Source organism: Gallus gallus, chromosome 2, assembly GCF_016699485.2.
Source record: "Gallus gallus isolate bGalGal1 chromosome 2, bGalGal1.mat.broiler.GRCg7b, whole genome shotgun sequence".
Lineage (NCBI taxonomy): Eukaryota > Metazoa > Chordata > Aves > Galliformes > Phasianidae > Gallus > Gallus gallus.
The window spans coordinates 52,006,585-52,023,997 of NC_052533.1; the positions used below are offsets into that span (position 1 = coordinate 52,006,585).

The 17,413-nt window shown below is 42.9% G+C and overlaps 1 protein-coding gene and 1 long non-coding RNA gene across 5 annotated transcripts in view; one reads left to right on the forward strand and one right to left on the reverse strand.

The window, feature by feature from the left end:
- Positions 1-17,413, reverse strand: part of EGFR (epidermal growth factor receptor) — a 257,106-nt gene that overhangs the window by 191,080 nt on the left and 48,613 nt on the right. The gene's annotated exons all lie outside the window — the stretch shown is intronic.
- LOC107052614 lies at positions 3,149-4,162 on the forward strand. Its single transcript, XR_001465213.3, has 2 exons — positions 3,149-3,224; positions 3,781-4,162. It is a non-coding gene; the product is annotated as an uncharacterized LOC107052614 (long non-coding RNA).

Below are 17,413 nucleotides of genomic sequence, written 5' to 3' on the forward strand. Positions count from 1 at the left end.
AGAAAGACACTGAGGCTCTGGAGTGTGTCCAGAGAAGGGCAGTAAAGCTGATCTGAAACACAAGACTGAACACTGTCTTATGAGGAGCAGCTGATGGAACTGGGATCATTTGGTCTGGAGAAGAGGAGGCTCAGGGGAGACCTTTTCCCTCTCTACCTGAAAGGAGGTTGTGGTGAGAAGGGGCTTGGCCTCTTCTCACAGGTAACTAGTGATAGCATGAGAGAAGGATCTCAAGCTCTGCCAGAGGAAGTTCAAGATGGATATTAGGAAAAACTTCTCCAAAAGAGTTGTTGGGTTCTGGATCAGGCTTCGCAGGTGGAGTCACTGTTCCTGGAGACACTCAAGAAATGTGCAGATGTGGCACTTAGGGACAGCATTTAATGGGAAATATTGCTGGTAGATGGATGACTGGACTAGATAATCTTAGAGGTCTTTTCCAACCTTAATGATTCTACGATCCTATGACTCTACGAAAAGTATTAAGCTCAATTTTGAGCCAAAGAATGTGGTTAGATAGTGGAACAGGTTGCACAGAAAGGCTGTGGATGCTCCCTCCTTGGAAGTGTCCAAGGCCAGGCTGAAAGGGCATTGGGCAACCTGATGTACTGGGAAGTGTCCCTGCTTATAGCATGGGGGTTGAAAGGTGTGGGGGATGGAGACGTCGGCTTGACCTAGTCGAATGCCAGTTTGCTGATAATGAGGCTCTGGGAAAGAGAAAGAGGGACGGAACAAATGGGATGTTTTGCAGCTAAGCATAAGATAAGCTCAGTGTTGTTATGGTGATTTGTTATGCTTTTTAGCCAATGAATTGTTAAGTGGAGAAAAGTACTGAATATGTGTGTTAGAATATAAAATCCTTGTTTGGGAAAATAAAGTGGAATCTTTTGCATGAGAACCCTGTGTCGTGTTGCTAACATGTGACAGGAAGGAAGTGGTCTTTAGGTCCTTTCCAGTCCAAATCGTTCGATGATTCTGTGACACTGCGATTTTATTATAGATGTAATTTTCTCCTGTCACCTCCGAGAAGCTTTGACATATTTACTATGCTCAGTGCTCAAGATCTCATTTTCCAGTGCTTCAGTGCAAAAATGAGCAACATAAGAAATATATACCAAATCTCCACATTTCAATCTAAGATCTTGCACCTTTTCTAAAACAAAATCTCAAATCAGTGAATGACAGAACTTAAAGTATTGAAAAAGAGAATATGAGTACCTTGGTAGAAAGCAAAAGAGAAAAAAAAAAAAAAAAGAAAAGTTAGGGGAAGATATTCTAGACTTTACACAAATAGCTCAAATATCAACCCAAATAATATGAGGGAAAAAAATTCTGTAGTCTCTTCTTGTGTTGTGTGGGTGTAGGAACTGGTCTGCAATAGCCTTACTATCCTGTTCTGGAGGCCAACAGCCAGTCAAAAGTCAGTATTTCAGTAACCTTGAAATACTGTTTCTTTCATTACTATGGCCTGTTGTCAACAATACACTTGAAAGCACTTGTATATCTTTAACACCAGTCGAACACTTGAGTAACCTCATTATCTTAAATGAATGTATGCGAGTATTTTCCTGGGGCCTAAGTATGTTCTTACTAAGTGGCTCAACAGCTCTGGCTGAATGAAGAACCTTGCATCACTCTCTGTATTTTTAATTAAATAGAGCATGACAATAAAATGCTATAAATTATGTCCCTCATTAACCAATGGAGGCATTCATTGTGATGAAGGCCTTACCTGTATTTTATGGCTGCAAACATAAGCAACATTATTCTTACAACAAAGGTTTAGAAAAACCCTCCACTGTTCTACATAGCTCCCTATGATGTTCTAATATATCTGCAGCTGTAATACAGGGATGTATACAAGATACTGCCTTGTTTGGGTTATTTATATACACCATTGCACAAACTCAGAAGTCTTTCAGAGGGCTAGGTTCATGTCAGTTTGTCAGAAATTATACTATTTGAGAGCCCACAGTATTTCAGTGGGAAAACGTATTTGGTGGCCAGGACAGGTAAATCAAGAGAAGGCTGCTCATCTTATCCAGGGATTTGGTATAGGATATGGTACTTGTGACAGCCCACATACAAACTGTCCTGGTCTCACTGACAGCTATATGCTCCAATCTGCTTAGTCCCCATGAACAAGGCACTTTGCAAACTGAAGATCTGATGCAGAAGCATCTGGCACATGGTAAAGTCCTCCCTGCTCCCTCTGTGAGCCAATCTTTGCCTTCAGCATCATAAAATGCAGAGTCAAACTTTCTCTTTCACCTACAGGCACATTCCAGAGGAGTTTTACACAGTAACATGTGTTTTCCTTGGGCTCCTCAATTATGGCAATTCCTTTGACAATCACAGCATTCAACCTTTCTGCTCCTCAAGTTTCTCACTACACATATTGAAAAAATGATGTTATGTAAGCTCAAGGTTTTGTTAACCTAGAAAATTTCTCATGGGACCTAGTATACCACATATGGAGTCATTTTAAAGTATAGAAATGAGAAGTTAAAATAGCCAAGAAATCCTTAGCTTGAACTTCTGCTCCAAACTCATCCCTCCTCCCTTTCCTTCTGCCTTCCTATCATGTATGAACAGGCTTTCCCCCATGTTCATTAAGTGTTTTCTTTGCTTGCATTATATTGCATACACTTAATCTTAACTAGCTTCTCATAAAAGTGGAAGGATGTTGATCAGGCTCTCTCTTCTTCCCGTGCCTTAGAGGAGGAGACCAGTTCGCAGAGTGTGGGAGCAGGGAGGAAAGGGGCCCATGATGGAGTGAGTCTCTTGCAGCCAGAGCTGGGGCCTGGGGCTGAGTGAGCAAGGGATGGGGATGGGGAGGTGCCAGGGAGACTCTGTGCTGCACTGCAGTGCAAAAGTTTCCTCTCAGCAAAGTTACCCTCCATTTTGTAAGCCATGCCTCGTAAATAAAAGCACTCCTAAGAAATGTCTAAGTGATGTACATCACATTCCTTCTGAGACTACACTGCTTTTCCACAGAGGGATCAGCAAAACGTATCTGTATTAATGTTACAGATGGGGTGGGAGGTACTTTTGGCTGAGAGGCAGAGAATGCAGAGCTCTGACTCAGTCCTTCCATTGTCCTGTTGCCAGGCTGCACCAGTGTGCAATCTCTGTCTTACACTCTGCCTTTCCCCACAAGCCACTCAATCTGACCCGACACGCAGGGATGCAAGGCACAGATGAGGCTCTGAAACTCTTCTGCATAGGTAAGAAAAAGAAGTATTTCCTTCAGTCCTTGTCATGGCACAAAGAGCCAACTTACAATAGATGAGTATTAACATGGAAGAACTGAAGTAAGACAGAAGGGAGAGTTTTCTGATATAAGTTTTCTGCTGGAAGTGTTTAAGAGGTTTATTGACATTTTTACCCTGCTACACACCTGTGGCACTTCCAGGGATGTAACTCAGCTAATACTAACAGCAAATACTGTACCATTTCCACAGAAGAGTTAAACCAAGCAATTAAATAAGAGTCTGCCTTGATTTGTTGCTTAATTTGATCCTTGGATGCCAGAAGTTGGATTAAATTTAAAAAAAATGAATTTTTCTTATTTGCAACTAAATACATCAAAGCTCATTGGGATTGAAAGGATACGAGTGATGAAAGGGAATCAGGAGGCCCAAAAAACTTTTTTCTTCTGTCTTGAAATACAAACTTAAAAGAAATACTTAATAACCAGAGGGGAAGGTGATAAGGTAGGATAGGATTCTCTTCTTCTGTTTATGGAAACACAACTTGGGCATCATTCTAATCTGATTTCAGCATCACATGAGGTACACTGGGAAAATTGCTTCACTGACGCAGCTTGGACTCAGCCTGCAAAAGTTACTCTGTATGTGGAGGACTCTCTATGACACAGAGATGAAGCATGGAGGAGGCAGGAGCAGCACAGAAACAGAAAGGAAAATCTCAGGAAGAGTCATCTGAAAAGCAGGAGAAGGTGGCTTGAGTTAGGAAGCAAGGATATCCTGCTCCCAAAGCATGCAGAGCAGCAGCAACCAAGAAGGGTGGGAGCTCTGATGGTGGCTGGTAGAGGGGAAAGAAGATGATGAGGAGAAACCAGTGGGGTCTGAAACATCTTAGAGCCATGTCATAAAACTGAAAAAATTATAGTAATCTAAATAATGTGTAAAAAATCCAGCCATTCCTGAGCGTGCCAAATATCACTATTGTGGTTTCAAAGCTTATAATCTGGATATGTCAAAGCCCCAGAACAGGGGGTAGACAGATAGTAAGTAAAAGAGGCTAGTGACGACAGTGATGGCGAGCAGCTAGCCAGAGCACTTGGCTGAGGGCAAAATGAGCATTGAGCATCACAAGGTTAACACCTCTTGGTTAATGCTCCCTCAGCACAGACGGATTGGGCCTACACTGCAATGGAGCTATGGGGACTGACATCAACACCACATATGCATCGGATGGTGGAGGGAGGAACTAAGAGCTTGTCATGCAATTGGAAATCTCTGGCCCAAAAAGGGGACTTATTTAAAAATAGCCAGCTTTCTGGGCAACAGCCCAGGACAGTACTTCGCTAAAGGTCTGTAGAAAATGAATCCAGCTTTTTCACTTTGCTGCCAGCCAAAGGCATTGCAACAGGCTGCCCATATCACATTTCATTTTCTCTCCAAGTAGGATAGCTTGTGGAATCCACACTTGTGCATGAAATAGGCCATCCCAAATGTCTCTAGGCTTAAATCTCAAGCTCTCATAGTAGATCAGTTGATAGCAAATGATTTCAGGACAGGACAGCACACCAGCCTCAGCAGGAACTCTAGGACGGCAGTCTTGAAACTGAAGTTTGCTCCAGGTTCTCATAAACAGAAACACTTCCTCTGGAAAATCTGTCCCTACAAACTTCTGTGCTACACAGAAAAGAACATTTAACCCAGTCTCACCCCCAAGCATAGCCAGAATAAATCTTTTCAGTATCAGTGACCCTTTGTGTGGAAGCCAAAGGTGGAGAGATGGATATTATGCCTACAGCAGTGGATGAAGGAGTGGCATGATGTGGATGTGGGCAAAATATATCACAGATATATCACTAGTTATCAATACTCACCAAAGCTCCTGCTTTCCCAATGGGAGCTGAGACCTCAAAGTAACGAGCACTGTGCAATGCTCTATGAGGGGTAATGGAGCACTTCGTAGAAGTCACCAAGGAAGTAGAAACCAAACATGGTCTAAAAGCAGTATAACTCTCAGTCAGTCACTGAATGTCTCAATTATGAGGTACCCTAGTAACATGGGCTTCCAAGTCCTAAGGTAGCAGATTGACATACAATGTGAGTAGTTCTACTTATTTATGAAGATGAAAACATGGACTATTCAAAATTAACTTACCTTCAGTGAAAACTTCCACAGAAACACTGGAGTGAAGCCTAGCACTGCTGACATACACCATGCAGCCATCTCTGCCATGTTAGTTGCCAAAGCCATTGCCAGGGTTATTCACTCTAGAAAACAGCTGGGCACTAGTAATGTCTTAGACTGCAGGATTTGGAGTTTCCTCCAGTATCACCCTCTTTGTCTGAGTCATAGAATCATAGAATGTCTTGGGTTGAAAGGGAACTTAAAGATCATCTAGTTGCTAGGGCAGGTTTGCCAACCACTAAATCAGGCACTAGATTAGGCTGCACAGGGCCCCATCCAACCTGGCCTTGAACACTTCCAGGGATAAGGCATCTACAACATCTCTGGGCAGCCTGCTCCAGCACCTCACCACCTTCTCAGTGAAGAATTTCTCACTGACATCAAATATAAATCTCCCCTCTTTCAGTTTAAAAACATTCCCCCTTGCCCTATCGCTATCTACCATTGTAAAAAGTTGATTTCCCTCCTGCTCTCTTTAAGTATTGGAAGGTCATTGTCAGGTCTCCCTTGAGCCTTCTCCTCTCCAGGCTGAGTAAGTCCACCTACCTCAGTTGGTCTTCGTAGGAGAGCTGTTCCATACTTTCTACATCTTTCCAAGGGACACAAAGATTCTTTTATTACTACAGAGTCTTCTTGTTGCAGCCTCACTCAGTCTTACTTGAAAGAGTAGGAATGGGTGGTAGTCCTCTGGCTTTAACAGGTATGGCAGCCTCTTTGTGATATCACAAGCAGGCAGCAAGCCTCTCTAGAGAAACTGTCCAGACAGCAAGTGAATTCTTCAGTGCCCCTCTGCAAGGCACCTCTACTAGAGTTCATTCTAAAATGAAATTATTATTAATTATTATTTATCTATTAGCTTCAATTTCAACTATATTGTATTATATTGTGCTATATTGCATTCCAATATCTTATTTAGTAAATTAACTTTCCTCCTCAGATTGTTGCTACTGTTTTGTTTTAGGCCCATCTCCCTCTCTTTTTCCCCTTTTCCCCCTTCCCACTCACCCAGGGCATGGATCTGTGGGTCCCCCACCCCATTATTCACAGAACTGGGCCAAACCAGTCTAGAAATCATTGACATTTTATTGGTGGCCTTGGCCTGGAAAGATGTACTTTCAGAACAAACCTTTCTCTACTCTCAGAGAGCTTCCTTAGAAAGTATATCAGTACTGCAGGACTTGTACTGCAAACAAGACCTTGAAGTCCAGGCAGACTGACAACATTCTGGGATATATGTAAACTTTCTGAGTGTTGCACAATTTTGTTTTTATTTGCCAACTTGCTTCTGTAAAGAGAAAAAAGAATGTATTTGCTTTCTCTTGTGAATCTCTCCTTCAAGAGATTGCATTCCATCATTTTTCCTCATAATACTCAGAGCATACTGGGTCTTTATTAAGTCCTCCACTCTGCTCTGTGGAGCTATATGTATACATGATAAAGTAAAAACACTGATGGAAATAACTATCTGGTGTCTGCATATAATGTCGCATGCATTGGTTATTGAAAGTTATGTCCCAGAGGGAGTTGCTAATTTTACAGAATCAATTTATATTTCTGAAGTGACTGGGGGTTCCCAAGAGTTGACTGTGTTGAAGGCTGAAATAAGCCTCACTGGTAAAAACTGGCAAAAGCATCCTATTGTAACTGGCCCAGTGGCTCCATGTGTACTTGGTACATCATCACATCCCAATGGATGTGGTGCTCCTAGAGACATTTGCCCTAAGTGGGGCCTCTTTCTCCAGCAGCAGGGGAAGTTTCCAAGTGTAAAGGGATGTTCTTCACATCCTGTCCCATCCATATCCTCAGGGCCACGGCATGGGCTATCTCCTGTTTAATTTGCTCAAAAGTCTGCTGCTGCTCAGGACCCCATGTAAAATTATTCTTCTTCCAGGTCACCTGATGAAGGGGCTAACAATGAGGCTACAGCATGGAACATGCATTCTCCAAAAGTCCACTACACCCAGAAAAGTTTGTGTGTCTTTCTTACAAATGGGTGGAGACATGGCAGTAATTGCATTGATCACACCTGCTGGGATGTGACAATGCCCACCTTGACACTTTATACCCAGAAACAGAATTTCCTGTGTAGGTTTTTTCACTTTGTTTCACTTAATAGTGAAACCAGCTTGCAGAAAGTTCTGGATTATTCTCTCTCCTTTCTTGGAAACTTCCCCTGCTGTACTGCCCCACACAATAATGTCATCCATGTACTGTATGTGCTCGGGAGCACCACTCTTTTCCAACACAGTTTGGATCAACCTGTGGCAAATTATTGGACTATGTTTGCCACCCCAGTGGCAAACGATTCCAGGTATACTGAATGCCCCTCCAGGTGAAAGCAAATTGTGACCTATATTCTATGGCCATAAGAATGGAGAAAAAGGCATTAGCAATGTCAGTTGTGGCAAACCACTTGGCTGCTTTTGACTCCAGTTCATTCTGGGGTTCTAGCATGTCTGGTACAACAGCACTCACTGGGGGTGTGAATTCACTCAGGCCACTGTAGTCTACCATCAGCCTCCACTGTCTGCTGGATTTACAAACTGGCCATATGGGGTTGTTAAAAGGTGAGTGAGTTTTGCTGATCACTCCCTGACTCTCTAGTTGATGAATCAACTTACGAATGGGGAGCAAGAAATCCCTGTTAGTGCAGTACTGACATCTGTGTACCTTTAATGTAGCCATCTGTACCTGTACAGAATCTATACTCTCCGAGTTGCAGCAACCCCACATGGAGCTTCTGACAGGCCAGACAAAACAGACAGCTGCATAGAATCTTCTATGTCTAAAGCTGCTACTCCAAACACCTATCGATACTCCTTGGGATCATTAAAATATCCCCTTCTGAGGTAATCGGCACCAAGTACGCATAGAGCCAGTCACAACAGGATGCTTTTGCCAGTCTTTACCTGCAAGGTTTATTTTGGCCTCCAACACAGTCAACTCTTTGGATCCCCCAGTCACCCCAGAAATATAAATCTAGTCTGTCCCTTTGTGACTTGAGGGCATTAGAGTGCACTGTTTGCCATTGTCCACCAGTGCCTCACATTTCTGTGGTTGTTATGTGCCAGGCCATCGAATCCACACAGTCCAATCTACTCTATTATCCCTTCCCTCTCCCTGGCTGGGGGCAGGCCCTTCTAATTGTTATCTCTATCATTCTCCTCCTGTGAGTCCTGATCAGGGTCCTTACAGTTTTGTCATGTCCCACAGCAACTGGAGTGATCAACTTTTTGGAGGAGTTTGCCTTCGTGGTTTCTCTGTCTTGCAATTCTTTTACCCATGCTTGCAGTGCAGAAGTGGGCTTTTTATGCCACTTCTTCATATCTTCTCCATACTCACAAAGGTAACTCCACAAGGCAATACACAACATAGTCTTACGGTTGTCACTTCTTCAAGCAGGAGGACATCTGCTTTTAATAGCAGAGATATTGAATGATACAGATTGGGAGGAAATGAATTTGTTCACCCCTTCCGTAGGCTGTTTTGATAATCCTGAACCTCATCAGGTGTCTCTGATACCACCACGGGTTCATCAGGCTTGTTATGATGAAGCAAGGTAGACAGTTCCTTCATCATATCATCAAATCATAGAATCATAGAATGGTCTGGGTTGAAAAGGACTTCAAAGGTCATCTAGTTTCAACCTGTCTGCCATGGGCAGGGTCACCAACCACTAGACCAGGCTGCCCAGAGCCACATCCTTCCCTTGAATGCCTCCAGGAATGAGGCATCCACAACCTCCTTGGGCAACATGTTCCTGTGCGTTACCACCCTCTGAGTGAAAAACTTCCTCCTAATATCTAACCTAAATCTCCCCTGTCTTAGTTTAAAACCATTCCCCTTTGTTCTATCACTATCCACCCATGTATACAGTCATTCCCTCTCCTGTTAATATGCTCCCTTCAGGTTCTGGAAGGCCACAATGAGGTCTCCCTGGAGCCTTCCCTTTTCCAAGCTAAACAAGCCCAGTTCCCTCAACTTTTCCTCATAGGAGAGGTGCTCCAGCCCTCTGATCATCTTAGTGGCCCTCCTCTGGACCTGCTCCAAGAGTTCTGTGTCTTTCTTGTGCTGGGGGCCCCAGGCCTGGACGCAGTATTCCAGGTGGGGCCTCACAAGAGCTGAGGAGAGGGGGACAATCACCTCTCTCTCCCTGCCACTCCTCTTTTAATGCAGCCCAGGGTATAGTTGGCCTTCTGGGCTGCAAGCGCACACTGCTGGCTCATGCCCAGCTTCTTGTCCATCAGGACCCCCAGGTCAGACTCCATAGGGCTGCTCTCGAGGAGTTCTTCCCCCAGTCTATGTAATTATTTGGGATTGCCTCTGTCCAAGTTCAACACCTTGCACTTGGCCTTGTTGAACCTTCTTAGATTCACATGGGTCCACTTCTCCAGCCTGTTCAGATCCTTCTTCCTGTTTACTCTCCATTCTGTCTAGTCTTTCAGTTAATTTTGAAATGGCTGAAACATAAGCTTGTGGAGGGGTTAAATACTTCTCAAAGTCATGAAGTCTAATAATCACCTCACATAAAAGGGGTCTTCTTTGCCCTCTGCCATATATTCCCACAATTATGCCAGTTTACTTATTTGGAGCAGTTCTCGTGAATTTACGCCACATGTTGACGTACACCTGACTCTCTTAGGGTCACACTCTTGGTGTGAATTGTCAGGAATGGACATAGAGTCGTGTAATGTTTCTGCCATTCTCTCAAATAATGGATGCTTTTTTCCACAGTAGTCCGTATCTTTATCTCAGGCATCAGATCATCTTTGAAAGGGTATGTTTCCTTTACACCTAATAGCATCTGCTTCCAGAGGGTGAAGGCCTCATCCTGACATCTACTAATACCTTTGTCAATGGCTGAGTCCTTAGCAATGCTACCCAGTTGGTGAGCTTCTCTACTATCTAGCAACACACTGTTGGCTCCATTGTCCCAGCACTGCAGTAACCAGGTGACAACGGGTTCATTTGGGTACGGTGAAAAATCTTTTCTCAAAACTTGAATTACAGTCGTTACTCAACCTCTGAGTTGAGTAGTAACGGTGACAATGTCTTCCTCGTCTTATTATTTTTCTCTTTTGGCCCTCCTTGGCGTCAGTGACTGTGCACTTTTTGAGGACTCCTCCTTCAGCATTAGGGACCACTCTCCTGGATCTTCTTCCTCTACTTTCTCCTCTTCTCTTATAGCATCTTCTTCCTCTTTCTTCCATTCTAAACAATGTGATGTTCATGTCAATTTCCATCCTTTTGCGGGGGCAACTGACATCAATTTGGGCTCCTCCTGTGATTGATGAAGTTTCTCAGTTTCAATGTTCTTTCTCTCTAGCTCGACTTGGAGAGCATTTTGCTCAATTTGGAGGTTGTCTCATTCAGTTTGGAGTGTATCTTGTGGAGATTGGAGGTTATATCATTTGGTTTGGAGATTGTCTAGTTTGGATTGGAGGGTGTCCCATTCAGATTGGAGGTTTTCCTTTTCAGCTTGGGGTCTTTCTCGCTCAGTCTGGAGATTCTCATCTAGAAGACTCTTTCTGGACCTGGAGATTCTCTTTCTTGGCTCAGACTTTTTCCTGGAAACTCTTCCTTTCAGCTTGGAGACTCTCTCACCCAATTTCAGAGACTCTCTCCCTCTCCAGGATAGTACTCAATAAGGCCTGATAAGCATACGGCAGGCCCCAAATAATTTGTGCCTCCTCAGATCTACCTGAGATGCAGCATCCATCTCAAATACCTGCTTAGGTTCTCAGGATCTTGCAGGTATTCAGGTGACACAAGTTCCATGACAACAGTGATGCCCATTTCTCTAAAGTGTCTCCCAAGTCCCTCCCCAGTCCCTGCCACTCAGTATTCTCTGGCTTTGGGGATGGCTTCCTCAAAATATTATAAATACAGATACTGATGGAGGAGTACATTCAGGGAGACTGACAACATGGTCATTGGATAAGCATTCAAAAATGCATAAAGAATTCAAGGGAGAGAGACTGGGAGACTGTTTAAATATCACAAGTTCTGTAAAATTCACAACTCCCTCTGGAGTTGTATCTAGATACCAGATAGGTATTTACACTAGCATTTTTAATTTATCATATATACATATAGCTCCATAGAGCAGAGCAGCAAATTTAATTAAGGCCCAGTATGTCCCAAGCATTAAAAGAGAAAAAAATGATGGAATGCAATCCCTTGAAGAGCAGTTTTACAGGAGAAAGCACTATTTTTTTCTTTTTCCCATTACCAAAGCAAGCTGGAGTTTACAAATATCCCAGAACATTGTCAGTCCGCCTGGACTTCAAGGCCTTGTTATCAGTACAGCACATGTAGTACTGACAAGCTTTCTAATGAAGCTCTCTGAGAGCTGAGAGAGATTCATTTTAAAAGTACATCTTTTCCCAGCCAACACGGCCTATGCCTGTGTTCTCCACCAAAGATGTCAATGGTTCTTGGGCTGGTTCTGCCCAGTTCCACGACAAGTGAGGTGGGGGGACCCATGGACTCATGCCCCAGGAAAGGGGGAAGGCAGAAGAGGGGAAAGGGTAGAGAGATGAGCCTAAAAACAAAACAGTGGCAACAATCTGAGGAGGAAAGTTAATTTACTAAATAAGATATTGGAATGCAATAGAACACAAATGATACAGTATAATTGGAATTGTAGCTAATAAATCAAATAAAATGAGAGTGTCCAAAAACTGACGGTCTTACTCTAATGCTGAAAGTGAGACAGCTAGGGAGCACGCATGCTGCAGAGATGAGCAGAAAGGGAAAAGGAGGACGTTTCGTGACTTGCGAGCAGTTTTATCTTTCCCTCTGAACAGAAAATGGAAACAGAATAGTGAAAATCTTCTGGGAGTTATTCTCTTCTGAGAACCAGGTACCTGGAAATATTGACAATCCATGGAACTGGAGCACCTACTCTTTAACTCCCAGAGCACTGCATGATGTTGTGATTTGGTATACTGATAACAAAAATCATAAAACCGTGACACAGTTCTTTACAGTGCACATAGCAATAATGACTTTTTTTAATCCCTGCATACATGTGTATTTATTTTCAACACACAGAATATCAACTGAAAAACAAACTAACATTTTTACCCATGGAAAACAACTATCTTATAGTTCACACAGACTTAATTGTGACTGTAAAACCATCTTTGAAGGAAGTACAAATCAAGTCTCCTTTTTTTTGTAATAAGAAACTAAAGATTTATTATGAAATTAGTACTGGCTTAGCAAATCTGACCAGAGAACAGTAATTTCCAGTCTACCCTGGGTCATCTATGTTTAGGAAAGTAACTCTAAATAGGTGAATTACTCCGGCATGACTCTGATCCAAGATCTGCTTATATCTTAACAGGATCATAAATAGACTACTTTTTTTCATTTCTTACTGCCTGCACTGGTGAAGTATAAATAAGCCAAAATCTATGACTAAATATAAATGCTAGTATTTGTTAATCATAGAAATAGAATCATAGAATTGCTCAGGTTGGAAAAGACATTCAAGATCATCAAGTCCAACCGCAACCTAATCATACTACCCTAACTCTAACAACCCTCCACTAAATCATGTCCCTGAGCACCACAAACAAACGGTTTCTAAACACATTCATGTATGGTGACTCAATCCTGGATTCTGGATTCTGGACATCCTGGGGCATCTATTCCAGTGCTTAACAACCCTTTCTGTAAAGAAGTTTTTCCAGATATCCAACCTAAACTTGCCCTGGCACAACTTGATGCCATTTGGCCATTTCCCCTCGTCCTGTCACCTGTCACCAGTGAGAAGGGACCAGCACTGCTCTCACTGTAAGCACCTTTCAGGTATTGAAAGAGAGCAATAAGGTCTCCCTTCAGCCTCCTCTTCCCCAAACTAAACAGTCCCAGTTCCTTCAGTCACTCCTTGTAGGACATACTCTCCAAGCCCTTCACAAGCCTTGTTCAAGCCTTGTTGCCCTTCTTTGGACCTTCTCCAGCACCTCAATGTCCTTTCTGTGTTGAGGTGCCCAAAACAACACAGTACTTGAGGTGAGGCCTCACCAGTGCCAAATACAGGGGCAGGATTATTTCCCTAGTCCTGCTCACCACACCATTCCTAATACAAGCCAGGACACCATTGGCTTTCTTGGCCACCTTGGCACACTGGCTGGCTCATATTCATCTGAATGTCCATCAGTACACCAAGGTCCCTTTCCATCAGGCAGATTTCCAGCCACACCTCCCCAAGTCTGTAGGGTTGCCTGGGATTGTTGTAACCAAAATGCAGGACCCAACACTTGGCCCTGTTGAAACTCATACAGTTTACCTTGACCCATTGATCCAGTCTACCCAGGTCCCTCTGTAGTGCCTTTCTCCCCTCTGGCAGATCAACACTCCCTCCCAATTTGGTGGCACCTGCAAACTAACTGAGGGTGCACTCAATCCCCTTGTCAAGATCATTAATAAAGACATTAAATAGAAGTGGCCCCAGTACCAAGTCCTGGGGGACACCACTGGCCACCAACTGGATTTAATTCCACTGACCATAGCTCTTTGGGCCCAGCTATCCAGCCAGCATTTCACCCAGTGGAGTGTATGCCCATCCAAACTGTGGGCAGCCAGCTTCTCCACAAGGATGTTGTGGGAGACAGTGTCTAAGGCTTTACTGAAGTCCAGGTAGACCACATCAACAGCCTTACCTTCATCCACTAAGCAAGTCACCTTGCCATAGAATGAAATCAGGTTTGTCAAACAGGATCTACCATTCAGAAACCCATGCTGACTGGGCCTGATCCCCTGGTTGACCTTCAGTTGGTCCATGATGGCTCCCAGGATTATCCATTCCATAACCTTCCCTGGCAATGAGGTGAGACTGGTAGATCTGTAGCTACCAGGATCGTCTTTTTTGCCCTTTTGGAAGATGGTCATCACATTTGCCAGTCTCCAGTCCACCGGGACATTTCCAGTTAGCCACGTCTGCTGAAGAGTGATGGAGAGTGGCTTGGCAACCACCTCTGCCAACTCCCTCAGCACTCTAGGGTTCTATCCATCTGGCCCCATCAACCTGTGACCATCCAGCCTTCAGAGCAGCTCCATAACCATCTCATCATGGATTATGCAGGGCCTATTCTGTTCCCCATCCCTATCTACCAGCACAAGGGGCTGTGTGCCCAGGGAGTAACTAGTCTTACTGTTAAAGACTGCAAAGAAGGCATTAAGTACCGCAGTCTTATCCTGATCCTTGGTTACCGTGTTGCCATTGTCATCCAACAAAAGATGGAGATTGTCCCTAGCCCTCCTCTTGCTGTTGATGTATTTATAGAAATATTTATTGTTGTCCTTTACCTTAGTGGCCAAGTTCAGTTCTAGCTCGTCTTTGGCTCTTCTAATTTTCTCCCTGCACAGCTTCACTACATACTTGTAATTGTCATAAGTAGCTTGCTCACTCTTCCAAAGACCATAAACTTTCCTTTTGCTCTTGAGTTTCAGCCAAAGGTCTCTGTTCAGCCAGTCTGGCCTCCTTGCCCGCCAGCTTGTTTTCTGTGACTTGGGGATGGTCAGCTCTTGCACCTTTAAAATAACTTCCTTAAAGTATTCACAGCCTTCTTGGGCTTCCATGTCCTCCAAAACTATCTCCCAAGTGACCCTCTCAACCATGGTCCTAAAGAGGCTAAAGTCTGCCCTCCAGTCCAAGGTGGCAGTTTTGCTGACTCCACTCCGTGGTTCAACAAGGATCAAGAAATCTAGCATTTCATGATCACTATGCCCTAGATGGCCTCCAACCTTTACATCCCCCACAAGACCTTCTCTGTTAACAAACAGCAGGTCCAGGATTTTGTTTCCCCTTGTTGGCTCCTTCACCAGCTGTGTCAGGAAGTTATCTCCAACACACTCTAGGAACCTCTGGGACTGTTTCCTATCTGCTGTATTATAAATCCAGCAGATGTCTGGGAAGTTGAAGTCCCCCACAAGATCAATGGGGAGAGACCTTGAGACTTCACCCAACTATCTGTAAAGTGTCTTGTCCACCTCTTCATCCTGGTTGGATGGCCTGTAGCAGACTCCTACGATAATGTCAGTCTTATTGGCCTTCGCTTTTATTCTGACCCATAAGCTCTCAACCCTATCATCGCCATCATTAATTTCCATTAACATTCACATTATTTCTTATTATAGGGTGCTACACCACTGCCTTTCCTGCCTTGCCTATCTGTTTTGAAAATTCAGTAGCCATCCATCACAACACTCAAGCTGTGTGAGTAATAACACCATGTTTCTGTGATGGCGACTACATTATACCGCATTATGATTGGGATTTTCAGGTACATGTCTCATTAAAAAATAAACAAGCAGACATTAAAAGGAAAAGACCTATGGTTTCCACAGCCACAGAGGAAAACTCATTCCAGAAGTTGTTTACTGCTCCACCATGCAGTTTGGTGATACAAACTGTGACATAAATTCCATTTATTACTGCCTTAACAATATTGTCAGAATACCATGAATATAATAGAATGGAAAATGAAAAAATAATCAAATAATTAAAGGAAGGGAATAAAAAAAAAATCTGTAGATGTTAGTCCAAACACACATCACTGTAGTTTCTAGTCAAAATGAAATGAATTTTCTTCAGACTCTTTTCCTTGGACACTAACAAATATTCCCATTCTAATCAGAATCAAGTACACGCACATAACCACAACAGTGCCTTGTTCCAGAGGTTACACAACTTCAGGAACATAAATTACAGATCCTCTATGAAGTGCTCATGCTCAACGCTACTGTTGCCTCTACAAAACATTGCAGGTAAGTAGTCACTCAGTGTAAAGCTAAATTTGCAAATATTGTGTTAGATATTGCTTTGACAAAACATCAGTCCATTTCTGTTGATTCAGCTTATTATCTTAGCTTCAACTATTACAGGAATGCATGAAGATTTGCCAATCACCAGTATCTCCTATAAAAGAATATTATGAGAGATCCTGTGGGATAAGTGATTCACAAGAACACTTTCCTGTAGGATGAATTAAGTCTGATTTGAGGCAATCCTGTTCCACATCGTCTCCATATACCTCTGTTTTATAAGGAAGGAATCAAAGCTTGCTAAAATAAGTTGACTTGCTTAAAGTTACATATTGTCAAGAATAAAATCCAGACATCCTAGATGTTGATACAAGAAGAACCCTTTGCACACTATCAGTCAATTTCTCCTGCATTTCAAGAATTCCAGTAGCAAGGTACTGTACTACTGTACTTGAGCTTTATGAGATATTGGCTCGGTTGATTTACTTTGGATGAGAAAAATGCCATAGTCTAGCCCTGAAAAAAGCCAACCTTTTCAATCTCCTACTACTGATGTATAAACTTATGCTAGCACAGAACTCTTAATAATTTTCAACTTAAATTGATTTGCAACCTTCTAACATTTTTTTTTTAAATGATGATTTAGTTTTATGATCATGGAATTTTAACTTCATTTATACTGGCTTGCTTTCTTACTTACTTGTCACTGATCTCCTCAGAAGTAGCCTATGGACCAGGATGGCTCTGCCAAACATGGCCAGAAATCTCTTCTCTGGAGAACTACTTATCAAGTGATTTTATCCCACAGTTTTTAATACTGCAACATAAATCCTTTAATAAATCCAAAACAGACATTTGCATAGAAGTGGACCAGATTACTTCCAGCATTTATTACTTCCTATCTCATCACATCTTGACTACCTTTGATTTACATAGTCATTGACATAATTAAGGGCTTTAGGATCTTAATTTTAAAATGTGTGAGTCTGCAGATGTGCTTAGTTTCCCAGGACAAAAACCAGAGCAAATTTCTCTCCTCAAACTGTCCGACACAGGGAAAAACAGGAAGGCTGTCTAGTCAGGTCACTGATTACAAAGCCATACTTGAACTTGGCAAATGCCTTAATGAAATTTTATCTGCTAAAGGCTAATCATAAGCTGCAAAGAAGTTACCAGTAAGCAAGTGATCTGTGCCAATACAGGGACTGGTGTTATTTGTAGGTGACATGGACAGTGGGATCAAGAGCAC